Consider the following 21,823-nt stretch of genomic DNA (forward strand, 5'->3'; position numbering starts at 1 on the left):
CCTGTGAGATTGGCTGCTAGAATGGTGCTGAACTGGGGCTGGCCTGGGGCGCTGAGTGAGAATGAGGTTGCGGCTCTGGATCTCTGGTGGCCCACTGCTGGCCCTCTGGACTTGAGCAGTATGAGTTGCCTCCAGCCATAGTACTACCTGTGGCCCATGGCACCTGAGGGCAGCAGGGGTAGTGCAGGCATCCTCTAGTCTATGTGATCCCACTGCTGGCCCCCAGGGCGGGCACCCCGTACCTTCCACAGGCTCTGTGCCACCTGTCAGACGGTGCTCAGGGTGACTCAGTTTATCTCCAAGGATTTTGAGTCTACTGTTGGAAGGTACCAGTCGGCCCTTCCAACCTAGTTCTCTTGCCTTGGATGGGTGTGGCAACGCCATGCTTTCCTGGGTCCATCTTGAGTCGTGCTGGCCAGGGGCTGGACCTTCCTTGAATGAATCAGTTCCTGAGTGATGCCATAACCAGAATTAAATAAATGATATTGCTGCTGCTGCTAAGTCACTTCAGTCGTGTCTGACTTTGTGCGACCCCATAGATGGCAGCCCACCAGGCTTCCCCATCCCTGGGATTCTCCAGGCAAGAACACTGGAGTGGGTTGCCATTTCCTTCTCCAAAGCATGGAAGTGAAAAGTGAAAGTGAAGTTGCTCAGTCGTGTCCGACTCTTAGCGACCCCATGGACTGCAGCCCACCAGGCTCCTCCGTCCATGGGATTTTCCAGGCAAGAGTACTGGAGTGGAGTGCCATTGCCTTCTCCAAATAAATGATACTAGGGAACTTCAAACCACAAGCAGGTTCTAAAGAGCTATGCATCGTAATAACATCATTGCTACCTTTCTTCATGCATGGACAACACAAAATTATCTAGGTACAGGTGTAATTAACAGTAAAGAGCACAATGAGATGGTGCCTGGATCTAACAGGATTAGATGGTGCCTGACTCAATGATGAATCAAATCTTCTCATGCACTGATAGACAATGACAAATGCATAAATAGCTCCTCTCTATCTATTATTCTAAATCATCATTGAGAAAAATCACTTTTCTCTTCACATGGGCCCATGAGTTTTATAATATATTTTTAAATCAAAATAAATTATTTTATTTATTTAAAAATAAAAAGATTAGTTGCCTGGGACCTCAAACAGTCTAAAGGTGGTCCTGGCAAGGTCTAATTAAATGTAAAACTAGTGTACTAACAGTTTATCATAGATTTAGTAAGCATTTACTTTATTATAATTTTTTATTCTTAATTGTGAAACATTTGAAGCCTAGGACATATATTAAATAAAATAAGGCTTATGAATCCATTATCCTAACATTTTGCTAATATTTCCTTCAGATTTTTTAAATAAGTAAAATATAGTGGATGCAATGAAAATGTACCCCCAGTCTCTTCCCACTTCTTCCTTTTGTAGAGGTCGCCCCTCTCCTAATGGTGGTAAGCATCTTAGTATGAGATCCTCCAGAAGCTAATCCAGAGGAAAGGAACTTAATGCAAGCAGAGACATCACTGTGCTGACAAAGGTTAGTATAGTCAAAGCTATGGTTTTTCCAGTAGGCATATATGCAAGAGAGTTGGACTGTGAAGAAGGCTGAGTGCTGAAGAATCGATGCTTTTGAATTGTAGTGCTGAAGACTCTTGAGAGTCCCTTGGACAGCAAGGAGATCAAACCAGTCACTTCTAAAGGAAATCATTCCTGAATATTCTCTGGAAGGACTGATGCTGAAGCTGAAGCTTCCGAACTTTGGCCACCTGATGCAAAGAGCCCACTCATTGGAAAAGCCCTTAATACTGGGAAAGACCGAAGGCAAAAGGACAGGGAGCCAGCAGAGCATGAGACGGTTAGGCAGTATCACCAACTCAATGGACACGAGTTTGGTCAAACTCCAGGAACACTAGAGGACAGAGGAGGCTGGTGTGCTGCAGTCCAGAGGTCCAAAAGAGTTAGATACAATTTATCGACTGAACAACAAGTTAATCTGAGACTTGTGGGCTGAGAAAGTGATACTAGGATGGAAAAGAAGCTAATGCAGTGTGCTGCTGAGCAAGTTCTCCTGTGGGCAAGTGAGGCTCAATCCCACCAGGCACTTTGAGGGCCTGTGTAGACAAGCCTCAGAGTTGCTCTGTCTGAGGCCTAAGGAAGCTGGGGTATTTACCCATCAACTCCCTATGTCGTTGGTTGTAGACTCCCGGCATTCAGGCCTGTCCCGAGAGGAGTTGAACCTTATCCTCCAGCCTTCAGGTAAATGGACAGGGTTTGCACCGAGAAGCTGAAGGGTTCGGTAATAATAAGCTTGGAGGGAATGTGGGTGGGGCCCTGCCAGCCTCTGCTATAGCCAGTATTATTCTCCAACCTGGTATACTTCCTACATCTGTATATATCAAAAAACCAACCTATTGTCCTATGGGATTTTAAATTTTTAAATAAATAGCAACATACTGAACACGTTTTCTGTGACTTGCTTTTTTCTTTACTAAAAATTATACGCTTGAGATTTATCCATGTTGAAATATATAGATGTAAATCATTTATTTTAGCAGCTCTTTGTGCTCAGGTATTTGAATAAACCACTTTTTTTTTGTCCACTTACCCAATTGACAGCTTGTTTCCATTTGTTCTTATATAATAGACATCGTCACATCCACGTGAGCTCATGTTTTCTCTGTGAGATTCCTGAGGAGTAGATTGCGGGTCACAGGGAAGTAACAACTCCAGCTTTGCTGGGTATTGCCAAATTGTTCTACAAAATACCTAGGCCAATTTATACTATCAAAAGCAGCGTGAAGGACTTCTTTGTTTCCCCATCTATGACAACATACTGGATATGATGAGTTACTAATTTTTGTCAATCTGATGGATTGAAATGGTAGTTTGTTATTATGGCATTTTAAATTTGGATGTACCTTAGTTCAGGAGAGGTTGAGTATATTTTCTTATGTTTATTGGGCATTTGAACATTCTCTTTTGTGCATTTCTTGTTCATCTTGTGTCTGCGGGGAGGGGGTTGTTCATATTTTTCTTAGCAATTTGTAGACATTCTGTACATATCCTGGACATTAATACTTTGGGAAACAAACCTCTTCTTCTGTCCTGTGGCTTATCTTTTATGGCATTTTTCAGTCATAAAAGTTTTAAATTTTAATGTAGTAACATCTAACAGTATCTCCCTTTATGTATAGTTTGGCTTTACATTTAAGAAATTTCCTCTTATCCTTATGTTTTTGTTTTTTTCTCCTAACTTACTGATTTAGATTCTTAGCTCAATAACTTTCAATCTTTCTTTTTGTCTAATATATTAATTTAATACTATAACAGTGAAAGTGAAAGTCACTCAGTTGTGTCTGACTCTTTGCAACCCTATGGACTATACAGTCCATGGAATTCTCTAGGCCAGAATGCTGGAGTGGGTAGCCTTTCCTTTCTCCAGGGGATCTTCCCAACCCAGGAATCGAACCCAGGTCTCCCGCATTGCAGGCAGATTCTTTACCAGCTGAGCCAACCAGGGAAGCCCAATACTATAAACTTTCTTTCCAGTTCTTTAGAATCATTTTTGATACATAGTTGTATTTTTGACACATACTTTTGTATAATTTTTACTTATTTTACTTACTTAGTTATTTTGGCTACTGAGCAACTTCCACTTTCACTTTGGTCTTTGTTGCTGTATGTTGCTGTATGTTGTGGTGAGTAGTGGCTACACTCTGGTTGCAGTGCATGGGCTTGTCATTGCAGTGGCTTCTCTTATTGTGTAGTACAGGTTTTAGGTCTATGGGTTTCAGTGGTTGTGGCACACGAGCTTCATTGCTCTGCAGCATATGGAATCTTCCAGGACCAGCGATTGAACTGGTGTCCCCCGCATTGAGGGTGAACTGTTAACCACTGGACCGCCAGGGAAGCCTGATATATAATTTTTGATACACTGTTTTCATTATCTTTCAGTTCTAGTTTCTGCTGTGTTATCCATCTTTGGCCCATGAATTATTTTGAAATGTTTGAAAAAAAATGTAAATGTCTCAATATTTGGACATTATTTTTTATTTCCAACTTTATAGCATTATAGTCAGAATATTCTGTCAACAGGATAGAATCTTCACCTAGCCACCCGGCTACACAACAATTCTAGGAGTGCTATTTCCAGCCTGGACCTCTCTTAAGCTTCAGTTCCACATACCCAGCTCCTCTCAGGTCACTTCCACACGGATGTCTCACAGGCCCCTTTGCACCCAGGAATACATAAGTTAATTTCTCATGTCCTTTCCCTCTCTCCTGCCCCTGTAACAGGGGCTGTTCCTTAATTTGGTGAAAGACACCGCTGTCTTTCTGGCCAGTGAAGCTGGAAACCTCAGACCTCCTGCCACGTGCATATCGGAACAGAATGCATGCCATCAGGTTCACCTCCTCAGTATTTCTTCATCCCCTCTCCAGCCCCATTACTGCAGTCGGGATTCACACCCTGGCCATCCCTCTCCCGGGTTCTCATGCCCTTCCTTTGCTCTCCCAGTCTCTAGGGTGTGGTGCCCTCAATTCTGTTCGCCATCTAACACTACATGAATTGGACTGCCAGGGAAATTTATTTTGTCCCCCCCTGCTTTACACTCTTGGATGGCTCCTTACAGGGGTCCCCAACATCTGGGACCTAATGCCTGATGATCTGAGGTGGAGCTGATGTAATAAAAATAGAAATAAAGTGCACAGTAAATGTAATACGCTTGAATCATCTCAAAACCGCCCCTCCACCACCCAGTCCATGGAGAAATTGTCTTCCACAAAAACCGGTCCTTGTCACCAAAAAGATTGGGGACCACTGGCAGGATAAATTTGAAACCCTGTGTCATCTGACCCCACCTACCTCTCTCTAGGCGCTGCCTCACGCTATGCCCAGTCATAGGAGCAAATTGCTGTTCCCAAACGGTGTCAGCATGTTAGTTTCTGTGAGAGTTCTCAGGCTGGGCCCTCTCTTGTGAATGCATTTGCTTTACTTGGTCTACTGAGCAAATACTGAAAGATTCAGCCCAAGTTTCACCTCCCTCAAGAGGCCTGCTTGGTGACCTCCTTTAATGCACCCTAGAGTTCCAATTTGGGCTCGCCTGACTAGACTCAAAGCTCCTTGAGGGCAGGGACCATTTCCAAATTGTCTCTCTCTCTCTTTTTTTTAATTTCAGCATTTTTATTTTATTTTTTTCATTTATTTTTATTAGTTGGAGGCTAATTACTTTACAATATTGTAGTGGTTTTTGCCATACATTGACATGAATCAGCCTTGGATTTATATGTGTTCCCCATCCTGATCCCCCCTCCCACTCTCTGTCTTATTCATTGTATAAATGGAAAAAAAGGGGGCACTAATTGTGAAGAAAAATATGGCTTCAGAGCCAATTGGATGTTGGGGGTCTTAAGAACTGTATCCTTTCTTTACAAAGTAAGTTAAGTTGCCTCTGGAATTTCAGAAGAGGTGTGGGGTGAGAAATGCAGAGTGTTAACCCTTGTCTATCATTAAGACTGTAGGAGGGCATGTGGAAATGCTGAAAAAAGAAGCACATGAAAGGGAAGCTTAAGTAAATTATATCCTGTAAAAACTTCTAGGACATCTAGCTTTAAAAAAAGAAACAAGCTCATCACTTGTTCAAAATCCACTTAGTATTCTTTAGAATCATTTTATTATCATTTTTGCTAATAAGCTAAGCTCTAAGAGGGGGAAAGGACTTATAAAGGACTTATAAAAAATTTATAAATAAGAAGTATTTGCTTGTGATACTAGCCTAGTTTTCAACATCACTTTTCAAATCAAAGGAACTTTGTGGAAACGTTTTCTCATACTCCCTTCCTTCTTCTTTTCTCTCCCACATCCTACCCCTGGTCATAGATTTAGTTCCAACAGATTTAATTAAAGAGCAGCACTTGGAAGAAGTATCCAGAGGCATGGTCAGGATGAGACTCCTACTGAATTCAGATCAGGCAAAGAAAGCCAAAGAGAAAAATCTAAAAGCAGTCCTTTTTCTTTTTTTTAGTTTTAATACAATTCTAGTTTAGAACACAAAGTGTCTCAAATAAGGATGAAATAGCATGTGCTTCTGTGCTCAGTCGAGTCCGACTCTTTGCGACTCCATAGATTGCAGGCTAGTAGGCTCCTCAGTCCATGGAATTTTCCAGGCAAAAATACTAGAGTGGGTTTCCATTTCCTCCTCCATTGGATCCAGGGTCCAATCCAAGGATCGGACCTACATCTCCTGCATTGGCCAGTGGATTCTTTACCACTGAGCCTCTTGGTAAGCCCAAGGATGGGGTAGCTTTTCCCAAACTGTATTTCATTGAATAGTACTTAACAAGCTTTTAAATAGTATTTGAGGGGATAAAGGTTCAGAAAGAGATTACTTTCAAATTACACAAAATGTTCTGAGATGTCCTGCAGTTGAAAACCTGTTTAATTGTATTTAACCCAGCCTTTCCCAACATTTATTTGATTATAAAATCTTTTTGTGTGGAGCACCTATTAACATGCTGCAGAAACACATCATTTGGATTAAAATAGTCTGATTTGAGGGCAGATGTTTCACTTAGTAAAGATTATTCTGAAGTAGTAGAGAGTTAATGAACATCTTAAACAACCTGAAAAGCAGTGTCAGAAGATTTAAAAAATGCTGTCAAGAACTCATAAAATATACATTATATTGGTGGCAATATTGTAAAATGCTCTATGATACATTAAAATCATCAGATTATACACCATTACCCTACAATCTTCTAATCACATATTTATACATTTTACATTGTATCTGCAAAATGAACCCTGTTATAAATATTGTGCTTGAATTATAGAAGTATGCTATAACCCCAACTATGAAGGATTCCATGAACTCGGAAGTAGCAGCTTCAGATAATAAGAGTGTCAGGGCAAAAGAATGATTAAAAATTATAGCATCACAGAACTTTAGAGCTAAAAGGAAATCTAGAGATAATTTTAATCCAACCCCTTCATTTGAGACAAAAAGGAAACTGGCTTTGCAGGTGGCGCTAGTGATAAAGAATCTGCCTGTCAATGCAGGAGACGCAGGAGATGCAGGTTCTATTCCTGGGTCAGGAAGATCTCCTGGAGTAGGAAATGGCAAACCACTCCAGTAGTCTTGCCTGGAGAAGCCCATAAACAGAGGGAAGGACTACAATCCATGGGGTCGCAAAGAGTTGGATACGACCAAATGACTAAGCACACACAAGAAGAACAGGCGGCAAAAGTGTAGAAAAGATGAGTAACACCAAGGACAGCTTTTTCCCCCCTTATGCACGGGGTAGCAAGAAAGAGTCAAGTGCTCTGGGAAGATGAGGTTAGATTGTTGTGAGAAGGAAGCCTGGATATATGATGGTTGACATGCTTATATATGTCAGTAAGAGGGTGAGGAGTTACTGAGACAAGCAGTATGATCAGGACGACAGTTACCTAAGCAGACCAGTGGGTTGTAGGGTGAGGGGAGGGTACTGAAAAGAAGCATCAAGATAGTGACCTGCACTTAACCTGTTGCTCTCAATGACTACCTAAAGTAAGCAGACACACCCATCTTCTCCGAAAACAGCACTGCTCACCTAGAACTCTGCCAAGATCTAATTAAGTCATGTTAAAGCTCCACAGAGTGTATGCATTCTCCAGGGCTAGAAACAATTGATCTGAAGTGGGCACCAGCCCAGGTTTAGCCTCCCCTCTGTGCCATATACCCAGGCTGCTGATGTCTCTAGAATGGCTACCCCCTGCCAGCTACCTTCTTCCTTCTCCACTTCCATGCGGAGGAGGCTACCAGGGACGTGGAAGACACATTCACAAGGGAAACGCTTTGCTCTCAGCCCTTGGGGTCAGGCTTCCAACAGATTGTGTGGCCGATTTGTCATTCATTGCAAGTATCTTGAGAGTCTCCATCAGAGAGGAAGCCTTGCACATCTGTTGAATCAAGTGATTGCTTTATATTTAAAGGACAGTGTGCTCTGAAGCTGTCAAGTGAGGATGACGCTGCCGCATCCTCTGAAGCAGCTCTTTCAGGATGATTTTCAAATGGTGAAATGTTGGAGTTCTTAAGTGAGAGAAAATTCCAGAAGAGCTAATAAAAACAACCAATGAATAAATCTGTTCTCACACATTAGTTGAGCACTCAAGTGTACCCAGGATATGGCCATCATAATAAACATTTGTGTACACTCATTATATTACATATATTATTAATTATATTTTATATTATGTCACAATTCCTTTTAAATTTTTAAAAATTTTGAAATAGTAGCAAAACGTAAATCACTGGGAATTCCCTGGTGGTCCAGTGGTTAGGACTCAGAACTTTCACTGCAGTGACCTAGGCTGAATCCCTGGTTGGGGAATTAAGATCCCACAAGACGCTCAGTGCAACCAAAACAAAGAAACAATAGACAAAAAAGAAAAGTAAATTGCTGGAAAGAATGATATTTTTCTGATGAGATTTCTTAGGCATAAGAAATATAAGTTGAGTTTGAGCACCTGAAGAAACAAATATTTAACATAATCAATAAAGACTACATATATTTCTTTTTTGTATTTTTTTCTTTTTAAAATTTATATAAATTTATTTATTTTAATTGGAGGCTAATTACTTTACAATATTGTATTGGTTTTGCCATACATTGACATGAATCAGCCATGGGGGTACATGTGTTCTTGACTGCACGGTTACAACTAGGGGAAAACCAAACAGGCTTAAGGGAAGAGGACTGTGGAGGGCAGTGAGATGCACCCTCTGCTCCTCTTTCAAGGGACTTGTCTGGCTGCTGGGAGTGCTGCTGGCAGATAGTCTTAGCTGTCAGCCCTTGAGCGTTGCCCCAAGAATAAAGAGCCCTCTCACTAAGCTCATGCCCCCTCCCAGGGCAGCCCACAGCCAGTGGCTGATTGATGCAAGAGTAAGAGGCTATCCTGCACCAACACCAGCAGAACTCTCCACTCCTAGGACAGGAGAACAGAGAGGGATAAACATCTAAGACATAATCATTGGAGTACTGAGCTCTGAAGATGAGATCTTCTGACCAAAGGAAGACTGCACTGTCAAGGTGAGGGCTCCCATTAGGAAAGAATGGAATCCTGACTGCCAGGATGAAGACAGTGAAGCTGCTAACCTCCCAAATCTTTAATTTTTATGGATGCAATAATTGTCATTTCAGTCAATGACATGGTCAAAGTGGATAGGCAAGGGAATCATGACTTGCAGAGAACGATGAGATGGCTAATGGAAGGTGATGGATGTGTTTGCCGCCAGGTGATCCACTGGGTGGTTCTGGGTACTCCTCTTCCCATTTCAATGGTGAATGGGCAAGAATGGCAGCTCAGATTTGTCAGGCAGGAAGGTCCTGGTCACACCATTTACCACTCAGGTCAACCACTGAGATCAGTGGAGATACAGGCTGAGGGTGAGTGGAATCTAAAATGGTAAGAAGAGGAGGGTGAAGATGAGTGTCATCTGTGGGCCTGAGGCTGGTGACAGCACTGGAGGCTATGGTTTCCTGCAGAAAAGTGGTCCAGAGGAGCTCCTTTCAGGATGTACGTGCGATTGTGGATCCCAGCAGTACCAGGAATGGCTGCGGTGTAGAGATGTGCCATGCAGATCACCTCTTAGTGCGGGGCTTGCAGATTGGGCAGACAGCCTTTCCTGGAAACTGGAAATTAGATCTAAAGCTCTGGTTGGACTGAAGTCCACCATTTTTGGCAAGAACACATTTTGAAAGAACTGTCTACTTCCCACTGTGTTCCCATTCTCTGAAGATTGTCCCACTTGGATGCCAGGGTTAACCTTTTTTTTTTTTTCTTGGCAAGGCTACTTTGTAGACAATAGTGGGTTCCTCTCCGAGGAAGCTCATGGTGTATGACTGTCTTTCTGTGATGTGAGCACCAACCAATGATTGTTGCCTTGATTCATTTACCTATTAGAAGTTACAAAGTAATAATTTTCTAATTCTACTAATTATCCTTTATTTTTCAGCTGGAAGGCTTCTAAAAACAGAAAATTTCCCTTGTCTACTGTTTATCATTTATCTGGGGAAAATGGCAAAAATGCTCAATTCTTTCCCTTTGTTTATCAGTTTTCAAAATAATCAGTTCATTCCCTAGCCTCCTCCAAATGTCACTAAGTCATGGTGATTTCTTTTACTATCTTTATAATTTATGGATTATAAATAATTTCAATGCTCAGTCGCTCAGTTGTGTCTAACTCTTTGCAACACCATGGACTGTAGCCCGCCAGGCTCCTTTGTCCATGGGATTATCCTGGCAAGAATACTGGAGTGGGTTGTCATTTCCTCCACCAGGGGATCTTTCCTACCCAGGGATTGAATCTTCATCTCTTACCGTTCCCGCATTGGCAGGTGGATTCTCTGCCACTAAGCCCCCTGGAAAGCCAATCTCTTGTTGTCATTACTCTCTTTTATACCCAAGTTGTGTTCACTTTGGTCACAGGAGCCTATTCAAGTTAGCACCTTAGTCCTTTTGACCTGCCCCTACTAGTCTTCGATAGGTATGATCAGATATTTTATTTACCAAATGTGCAGGCCTAGGCCCATCTGAACCATGTTTCACATTATCAGACACCTGGCTTATTCCTGGAAAGCATTGTTTGAAAAAGCAAATGGCTGTAACTTCTAGCTCAGCCTGTAAGAACTGTGGATTCAGCAGGATTTCCAATTGCTCTCCTCTTTGGCGAAGGGAAAACAAGTGCCCTCAATTAAGGAAAGTGAGATCACCCCATCACAGCCTTGAGCAGCACGAAGGCCATATACTGCACAGCAAATTACACGTGTCGGGCAGGGGGTCATGTAGATTTATAAATGCAGGCCTGGAAGGCATTGATCATTGATATGAATGAAGATGGTATTTGGAAGCAGGCAGTCCAGGTTTGCTTCACTATCTGAAATCTGTAGGTTTAATTCTGACATAGTCCAAGATACAATCATGGATTATTCCATCTCTGAACTGAACTGTTCATATCGTAGAACTGCGATATTTCGAAGGAAGATTTTAGATTTGATTTTGCCTTGACTTAAAGTGAGCACAGACTTATTATAATCACTGAGTTCAGGCTGTATGTGAGCATGGTGTCTACAGGACCGGGGAGGGGATGGCCGGGGAGAATGCGGTGTGTTGCCCGGACCTGGCGCTGCTGCTGTGTTGGGATCCTCTCTCTGAATCCAGAAAGACACATTCCAGTGGTCTAGGCTCTTGAGCAGTTTTTCAGGGTAGCAGATATCTTTCATTCCTCCTTTATTTTGATAAAGGGATAAAAATGGCGGGTGCCGCCATACCCCCACTTGCTCCTCTCAAAGCCTGTGCTTTTGTAGAGCGTGTGAGGTTGGGCCTCTGCGGCCCCACTTGCCGCTGCAGCCGGCTGTTGAAAACTGTCCCACAGGAAGTGTCACGTCTTTGATTTCCGAGCGGTGGCTCTGCTTCCAGCTCATGCTCGTCTCAGAAAGGCACTCTTCCTGCCAGGGTTTGAAGAGCCTCTCTTGTCATCTCAGCACGAGAGAAAGCAGATCAGCAAAGAGATCAGCAACCCAGAGGGCTCACGTGAGAATGGCAGAACGCTCAGCCTCAGAGTAACAGCCAGCGTCTTGCCAAGCCCATGGAGGGAAAAAAAGGTCTCCACAGACAGCAAGTGAAAAAGGCTTGGTACTTGATGTCTACTCCTTGAGAGACCACGCAAGCGAAAACCAAGGCCTGGTGCAAGTTCCCTGATGCGGGGAGTGAACAAGTGTGCACAGCTGGAGAGGAGCCAGAGCAAAGGGGCTCTCACCACAACAGGAACGCCTCTGTAGTTTTGGGCGAGGGCCACCGCAGTTCCTCAGCCCTGTAAATGCTCTACAGGATGAAGCATGGATAATCTCTCAAGCTTGCTCTTAGTTCCCACCCCAGGATCTGCCGCAGGACTTGTCCCATAACTCTCACTTTCTACCCCCAGGTTCTCCTCACCAACTAGCCCTATTTATTTATTTAAAATATTTTGTTATGGATCGCTTTGAACATACACAGAAAATAAAAAGAATAGTATAATGAGCCCCCTCCATCCCGTCCAAGTGCCCATAACTTAACTAGAACAACCAAGAACCCCCAGCCAGTCCTGACCCACCTACAATCTTATCCGTTCCCTCTCACCTGTATTATGATTATTATTTTGGTAAAGGTTTATTTATTTGGCTGTCCTGGGTCTTAGTTGCGGCATGCTGGATCTAATCCCCTGACCAGGGATCGAACTTGGGTCCCTGCATTGGTAGCAGAGTCTTAGCCACTGGACCACCAGGGAAATTCCTCATATGGTATTATTTTGAAGCAAATTCCAGATGACATATTTTTTCATAGCAGTTAAGGTACTCTCCTTTTTTTTCATCTTTCTTTCCCCCGTTTATTCTTGAAATCACAGAACCTTCTAGCATGCTTAAAAACATTGATTTAAGAATATCAAATATTAAAAAATTTAATATCATCAGATATCCAGTCAACATTGAAATTTCCAATTAACCCTGGTTAAGTCACTCATACTGAGTCCTTGTAGATCTTACAACATGGGGCAAATTTTAAGCTATAATTTTTTTCATAGTTGCCTCATGGTACACGTACATTTCAAAAACTGGTCCATCCCAGTTCAAGAGGGTATTTCAATCAGGATGATGTTTGTGCTTTCTGCCTTTGGAGGCATGTCAGAACCCCCAGAAAGAGCTGTCATGGAAGGATATGTTGTGGATTGAGGGGAGTGACAAAAAATCTGAATGAGAGTGGGAAGTGCAGAAGATGCCAAAAGAAGAGACAATACGTGTTTCAGGGTAAGGTCAAAAGAGGCTGAGGAGACATGGCAGTTTGAAGAAGGTGAGTTTTATGATTGGGAAAAACAGCCCTTGGTTACTAAACTGTTGTTGGTATGATTTGTTGCCATTTCTTATGGGCAGTTTCACTGGCTACAGTCAGAACTTTCTGGATCATAATGCAGCATGAATTTTCTGGATCATAATGTAATTTGCAAACAGAGTAGTGATTTTGATAGGAGATGCAGGTATTAGGAATGGTCTAGAAGCCTTATGAAAAGGGCTGAAATGGCCTCAATCAGTAAACAACTTCTGTAAAATTAGGGATAAGTTTAAGTTACCATGATAATGGAGAATAAAAGGAGAAATGACCAGGAATGGGACTCTTGGCTGCAGGCTCAGGGTCTTCATTGGTGTTTAACTGATAATGGAGGTTTCTACTGGGCTATCTTCAGAGCTGTTGGGAGCTCTTGTGTGACGTAACGTCAAGACATACATAAGCGGTTGCTAATTGGCATAATTCATCTTTCTTGATGTATTTGCCTGAAGTCAGCATTTCTCAGACTGGGTTCTGAGCAACACTAGGTATCTGGTGGCTTTTCCAAAGTCAGATTAAGTTTGGGAAACACGGAACACCCCATCTCCCCTCTCAGAGAGTTATAGTGCCCACTGGTATATTTAAAGTTCCAAGAAATCTTCTGCTGAACTTTGTGCCTGGCTCAAGCAGATGCTAATTCTAATATTTAATAAATTGATAGATGTTACCCGATATTTTCCAAACTCTATTATTTATGGAACCTGTTTCTGTGGAATATCTAATACTAATATCACACATTAGATATTTCTATGGAATATCTAATGTTGATATTGAAAATTAATACCTAATATTAATTTCTATGAATAATAACATTAATATTAAGATCCAGTATTAATAATGCCCTATATAGGATATACTTGTACTAAAATTTTTTTGTTATTTATCTGATCTCAAATTTAACTGGGCCTCCTGTACTATAATTTTCAATATTTGTCAACTCTATTCTGTCTTCATGTTCCTCTGATCTATTGCGTCAGTGAGAGTAGCCATGTTTGAACAAAAGGCCCCTCCTCTTGGCCTTCATGGATTGTTTGAGTTGGGCACCTTACCTAAAGTAAGTCAATCGATTCCTGCCATGGAAAAGCGGAATCAGAGGCAGAGTACATAGATCAGTCTGAATGCTGCCCTGAATGGAGGAGAGCACATCAATGAGGGAAGTGCTCGTGATGAACATTTTCTACCACCAAGACTGGGAAACAAAAGGAGCCGATGCTGAGTGAAGGAAAAAAGACTTTAGGGTTCCCTAAAATGATCTAATTCCTTCTTCTTGCCCTTTCGGAAGCTTGGTTATTTCACAACCCTTGAATTCCTTAAAATACCCCGGAGTTCTTATAATACACTTTTCCTTTGCTTAAGCTAGTTCAAAAGGATTTCTATTTCTTGCCACCAGAAAATATCCTAATAAAGTGTGATTCTTCCCAGAGAGAAATTGATGAGCTCTGTCATTCATGATTTGCTGTAATAGGTATGGCATAGAGTGCTGACACGCATTTTGAGAATGAGGTAGTTTATCTTTAGGGAAAACATTTAGAAATTTAGGGTGAGTCTGGGTAAATGATAACGCAGAGGGCAGGGCCTCGTCGTTTTCCCAGCTAGCTCCATCTCTATGCAGAAGCTCTCCAGCTTCTAGCAAAGAAAGGAAATCTTAGGAAAATTACAAAACCACCACACAGGCTTTTTCTCTGGGTAAACGGACAAGTTCACTCTGCATGCCAGATTAAGATACTGTACTTGAACATCCTGAAGTTCCCAGGACTGGAATCCTGAGTCGAAAATTGGACCCCCCAAGGTTCATGGCTGTTGGCCTTGAGTTAAGTGTCACCCTTTGTTCTTACCATGGGAAGTTCAATTTAGAGCAATTTGGAATGATTCCCTCCAGTCTCAGGGCATCATTAGGTATTTCAAGGCTGGTGGTTAGCTTGGTAAAAACCACTTCCCCATATTAGAAGATCACAGGGACTATTGAAAAGACATCACAGAGTGTATGATTTTAAGCAAGTCATAGTTTTCAGATTACCAGTATTTTCAGACAGTTTAAAAAGTGCTCATACCTTATATATAAACACAATCTATGTAGTAAAGCTCAGATTGACCTTGGAAAAAGCCTCTTTAATGCAACATGGAAGTGCTGTGGTCTCCTTGGGTATCATGAGGTATTCAGGAATGTTTTATTTTATTTTATATTAGTTTATTTTCCTTGAGGTTAAGACTGGAACAAATGACAGTGAACCTTGATGAACAGATAGGGACCTCAGATTAGGGGTTAGTAGCTTCTTAACTGATCTTCTATTAAATTGTGGGCCTGATTTCTCTTGCTGTGAGGTTGTTATTTTTTAACATGAATTTATTGTTGGTTGGCTCTGGAGTATGATTCTCACTTTAATACTGTAAGATCAGTGTTTTTTAGCCAGACAACCTCAGTGTCTCTGGAGTTTTCAGCTGCTAAACCTTAATATGATGAATGGGATATGATATTATACCCAGAAGATATTAATGGATTCATGCACAGAATAGAGTCATCACCACTGACAGGCCACATCAGCACTGAGATGTCAGCCTGCACTGAAACTGTAAGTTGAGAAGCACATTTATTTATATATTTGTTACAAATGATCCCTTCTTTTGAGGATCCAAATGAAGTTTCCTTCCACTTCTCAAAGTGTAGCTAAATGGCAAGAGATATCTACTTTTGAATAGATATTCCACCTGTACATTGGAACCTGTGTTTGGGTGATAGAGGAGGGATTTTCTGGGAATGCTGTGGTGGCCTGAATCTTTAACATATCCTTCTGACGCTGATTCGTAAGTTTGGATTTTATCAGTAAAAAGCAATTTCTAGGAAAGAAGTACTCTGACAATGATACAATTTTAGATGAGGAGAAAAAGTCTGATATCTGAGATCATACACAACATTGGTAAACAGCTATGTTTTTACATTTTCTTAGAATATTCTTGGCTTTGTACTTTATTCCTTCCTTTGCTCTATGTTGGAACTTATGTTCCTTGATGAAGAAATACAGACAGGAGAGCCTTCTGTTTAATACTGGCTGTCAAAGATTCGCTGGTATCCTTAAGAGCTGTTTGTTGAACTTTAGTACTTCTGCAGAGAAGCAACACTGTAGTCTACTTTTATATACTTTGCTCTGTTTGCTTTGGACTTGGCATCAGCTTTGGAGGAGTTTAACTGGGTCTTTGTTTTCTTTTTCCTTTTTTTCCCTGAGATACAGTGTCTGGGTCTATGTGTTATGCAGCCATATATAACTTGTTTTTTTCTTAAACTTTGTATTTTGTATTGGAGTATAGCGATGAATAGTGTTGTAATAGTTTCAGGTGGACAGCAAAGGGACTCAGCCATATAAATATCTATATCTATTCTCCCCAAAACTTCCTTACCATTCAGGCTGCTACATAACATTGAGCAGAGCTCCTTCTGCTATATACAGTAGGTTCTTGTTGGTTATTCATTTTAAGTTATATTATTGTCATCATTATTTTGTGAATAAAGATGCAGCTCTATCAAACATATTACTATCTTAATTAATTGTGTGGTCTTGGGTAATTTAAGCTTCTTGAGCTTCAGTTTCTTTGTTTGCAAGAGATAGCTAATAATGCTTATTTCACAGTATTATTGTAAATATTACACATGGCGATACATACAGAAATACTTCAAACAGAGTGTTTGGCATATAAATGTGTACAGAATAAATGTTAGTTATTTTCTTTCCTTCAACTGAACCACTTGGAAGAGAGATTAAAAATACTGTGACTAATAAGGCAAAAGAAATTGCACTGGAAATAGTCCATGTGGCCTTGGTACCATTTGTAATCTAGCTGGGGCTTTATTGTTGTTATTTTAGGGGGCAGATGGTTATGATAACTCTCTTTCAAAAAAGTTCATAGGTTCTGATGAGAATAACACAAGCTAGAAGGTTCCTGGGCTGTTCACACCAAAAATAACCCAAAATGGTTCTGAAACATCATCAGAGTCTGAGATTTGTAAAAACGGTTAGATTGTAGTTATAAATAGAATCATATGAAGTCTATTTATCATTTAAAGCTTAGGAATTCATCTTTCTTCAGTAAGTTTGAAAGTAAATTTGTAATGAATGCAGTTTTATCATTTATAACAGAGAAAATTCTCCCCTTTTGACTGGTTTATGTTCCTTTTTTGTCCAGGCTCTCATGATTTAGAGAGCCTGACATCACCTGGCTGTATTTGCCTTGTAATGGAAACAAGGTGGTTGATTATTTAGGACTCCCATCTCTTTTGCACTTCATTTCTCTCCTGCATCTATTTAATGAGCTTATTTGCTTTGTTCAGAACATACTGAAAGAGATGCTCTTTTACCTCTGTGCTATTCCTTTCACTTTGGTGTACAAAGGAGCCCCATTGAAAACAACTTTTAAAGGGGTTGGGTGGGGAAAATGAAGACTTCCTGGAGAGTGACACCTGAGCTGAGGTCTTGAATGGTGAGCAGGAGTTAGTTAGTCCAAGAAATGAGGAGGAGGTATGGACAAAGGTCTAAGAGCATGGAGTGGCTTGGGGAATGTGGAAATGTGTTACTGGAGTTGCTGGAACTTAGAGGTAGGGAGATCAGGAGGTGAAGTTGGAGGTGCTGGCATGGGATAAAGTATGCAAGGCCTAGGTTGCCAGGTTAAGCAGCTTGGAACTTATTAAGTAGGCAATGGTGAGCCTTTGATGAGTTGTAAGGTGGTGGGGGCATGGCCTAATTTTTTTTCTAGGCAAATCACTGGGTCAGGGGGAACAGTGTAGATAGAGGAGAAGATGGGCAATGCCAGGAGCAGGAGACTAGGGAGTAGGCTGCTGTCAGAGCCTAGCTTAGAGATGATGAGAGTCTGATTCAGGCTAGTGGTTGGGGGAGAGGGTGATGTGTCGGTCTAGATGACTATCCTAACCTCGGCCAAATCTAGCTGGAGGCCTAAATCATGAATATTAGCTATTTCCTTTGATGAATTCACCATGTAATTGTCAACTCCTTCAGTCTGACTTGTATAGGTCTTTGGCTCCTATGGTCTGCATGCTGTAGTCACCTGGAGACTTTGAGAAACTACTGATGCTTGGGTCCCAGCTCCAGAGATTCTGACTTCATTGGTATGGGGTGCAGCCTGGTCATGGGGACCTTTGAAAGTTCTCCAGCTGATTCTAGAATGTGTAGCAAAGAGAAGCAGTGGTGCAGGTTTCACCAAAACAGCACTAAAAAAAAATATGCGTTGTGACAATATCTTCTCAATCTTGTCTATGGGTTTAAGAACTCATAAGCAAGGCAGAAAAAAAAAAAAAAAAGGTAAAAGGACACAAAAAATGTTCACAATTCTTAGTCAGCCAGGATTATTAAGAATATTGTGAGTCTTACACAATAGTTAGCCAATACAATTTTGGGAGTTACACACTGAATCCAAACTGAATTGATTCCACTGAACCAGCTGCTTATGGTTACAGATGGCGGTTTGTAACAGTCTCTGGCAGCACTCTCTTTGAATTAAAATGAATTTTTACTGCCAAAGATTTACTTTGCTTCTACTGTGGATTTATTTCTTTGAGTGTAAAGAAATTCATCCTAACTGGGTTATTTGCACTTGTTTGTCTTGAGCTAAATTGTTATCTAAGTATCATCACAGGCCTCCTCAATGATGGCCTAGCTCAGTCCTTCTCAAATTTTAACGTCTGTGAAAATAACCCAAAAATATTATGAAATGCAGGTTCAGATTCAGTCGATCCAGGGCAGGGCCTGAAATTCTGTACCTAATGAGCTTTTAGGTCCTGCTGAAGTTACTGGCCTATTGACCTCACTTTGAGAGGATCATGGGGCCCAGGAAATATTCTAAAGGCTTTGATTATTCTTCTTTCCCTTCAGTCATGATCATATAAAGAGAAGTATAAAGAAAAGAAGTGATAATATTTAATTTGAAAAAAATTTCTAGGTGAAGACTTACTTGTGGGATATAATTAAATTATTAAAATTTTCCATCTGTGCATGACATTTCTACCAATTTTAAACCTCTCTATATTGTGCCTTGGAGGGTACGGGGAGAAATTACTTCAGCCCATGTCAATATAAGATGACACATAGTTAATAAAATAGTTGACATATTTAATGTATGGCAATAGCTGAAAAGTCATCCTTTCAAAATAGCTGACAATGTTATTAAACCCAAATTTGGAAAATTTGAGAACATCAAAGTTAGACTATGGCAACTGGGAGAACACACAGCTCAGTGTATAATCTTTGGAGAACCTTGTATCTAATGACACACAGGTAAGACTGAAGATTTTTTTCCCCCTCAGAGTAAAAAGTTCAATAAACTTGATTCAAAATTCATAGGAACAAAAATATATTTTTTGAACTTGGGAAAATTTATATTCCTAGTGTAGTGAAACAGAGAATATCTAGCAAGGTTCCCTGCCCCCCCTCTCCCCCCCGCACCCCCATAGGCATAGTTCATAAGGAATCTTGGTTATATTTTTAAAAGGAGGAAAATGGAAATTTGAGTCTATAACTAGTATATGAACAAGTGTGACCAATAAGATGTAATGGAATGAAACATAATTTTGACTTCCACTGCTTTTTAAAATTTATTTAATGGAGTATTTTTTCTCTTTTATTGGGTGAAAGTTCTGACATCCTCCAGGAATGCTCTGGTCACATAAGGAATAGAAAGTCCTGCCTGCTCTCAATCTTAGCCAAAAGACACCATCTTGATTTTGAAATAGAATCCCAGTTGGATGCATCAATTAGCATGTCAAGTGAAGTGAAATGAAAGTCGCTCAGTCGTGTCTGACTCTTTGTGACTCCATGGACTATACAGTCCCTGGAATTCTCCAGGCCAGAATACTGGAGTGGGTTGCCTTTCCCTTCTCTAGGGAATCTTCCCAACCCAGGTATCGAACCCAGGTCTCTGCACTGCAGGCAGATTCTTTATCATCTGAGCTACAAAGGAAGCCCAGCACGTCAATATACATTAAAAAGTAAGACTCCTGTTATAACCAGCCATAACCTGTTCTTCTTCTAACCCGTTTTTCCTCTTTCTCTATTTTCTAACCTTCAGGCTCCTCTGAGGTCAGAGCACGAGAAGGTTGGGAGCAAAAAGGTACAGAAAAGTTCTTACTTGAATGGTATGTTCATGAGCTGGCTTTGCACAGGCTGGGCCTGGCAGATGCTTAGAGGTGAAGCTTTTTCTCATTAGAGTGTTTGTGCTCTTCAGAGCTTCCCCTGCAGGGTCCCTCCAACAACAGTTCTAGGAGGTGGGCCATGCATGCTATCCCCTACTTGTGCTCTCTTCTTATTCCTTATTTTCTGAACTTTCCACTCCACTGAGACTTTGGAGCCTCATTTCCCCAGGAGGCTCTCTGGGACCAGAATTGAAAATGGTTCCAATCCAGCTCTTTCCCTGTGGGATGGATTTAAGAGTCACAAAGGGCAGTGGCTGTCTACAAAAAAATTCCTTTTGCAAATGCTCCCTCAGTATCCACATGTGCAACCCTTTTATGGCTTCCTTGCAGGTTTTAGGGCTGTTTATCCAGTTTTTAGTAATGTTCTTTGAGATTTCCATGAGGTAATTCAGAACCTCACTTTGGAATTTCATATTTATAGAATCTTTGGTGCTTCAGTAGTAAGTTCCAGTTTAATATACTATTATCCTGTTATCTAAACTTCTATTCCTTTTCCAAAACAGAGCAATTCCTAGACTACTGACCTATGTCAAAATATCTTTCTATATATTAGGGTTTTTCAACCTCAACACTATTAACATTTTGGACCAGTTAATTCTTTGTTGTAGAGGACTGTCCTGAACCTTGTGGAGTGTTCAGCAGCATCCCTGGCTTGTTACCCGCTAGAGGACAGAATCACCCTGTACCTCCCAGTCCTGACAATAAAAATGTGTCCAGACGTTGCCAAGTTTCCTGGGAGACAAAACTGCCTTGGATAAGAACCACTGCCATAAACTTGTGAGTACAGGTCAAAGGGCAAACACAAACAAAGGTTTGTGTAAAAACAAGGTATGCATCATGAGAATGACCTAGAATGGTAGCTCTGGAACCAACCTTAGACATCCACCTCATTGATTCCCACTTTATAGAGGAGGAAACAGTTCAGAGAGGTGAATAGATTTCCTGGTTGCGAAATCCGTATCACGGGTAGGACTGGGAAGAACGTAGGTCTTCTGACCTTTGTACAGTGCTCATTGTGAGGTTGGGGATAAATAATTATGAAATCTTAACAGCACTGCTAATTTTAAGGTACCTATGCTTAGAATTTTCTGTGCCAAAAATAGAACATAGAAAAACCTTATCTAATTAGTTAGTGAATGGCACTGAATTAAAATTGGACACCATAATTAATCAATGCTAAATTGTAGTCAAATCCATTACCCTTGAATAGATTATCTCTGTGACCCACAGTCTCCTTCTGACACCACACACTGGGGGTCTGAAGGAGCTGATTGGAGGGCTTTGAGAAGGTGGGAGGCTGGGGGTCGAGGGGAACCTGTAAGTGGCAGTAAATCATTTTTGTGTTATCTGTAGCTTGTTTTTATCTGTGTCACTGCTCCTCTCCATTAACAAAGCTAACTGAGCATTGACTATTGCAAACTTTTATTTTAGAAGGCCAGAGATGTGGAAAAAATGGAAACTTTTCAATTGTCTCTTCTAACTGTGGTCAATTTCAGGACCACATCATCAAATTTCAGGAACTTTTCTTTCTCTGTTTTGTTTTTATTTTAACTAGAGTGCCCTTCAAGTTTCTTTTTTTAAAATTGTTGTTTTCTGTTTCTTCCTTTTAATCACTGAACAAAATAAATGCTTTCCAAAGAATTGTTAGTTTTCTCTTTCTCAAAGTCTTACAGGAAACAGGCTTTGGAAGTAAAATTTAGCCATTTCCCTAGTATTTTATTTCCTGAAGAGCACCTTTCA

Source organism: Dama dama, chromosome 33 (genome assembly GCF_033118175.1).
Source record: "Dama dama isolate Ldn47 chromosome 33, ASM3311817v1, whole genome shotgun sequence".
NCBI lineage: Eukaryota > Metazoa > Chordata > Mammalia > Artiodactyla > Cervidae > Dama > Dama dama.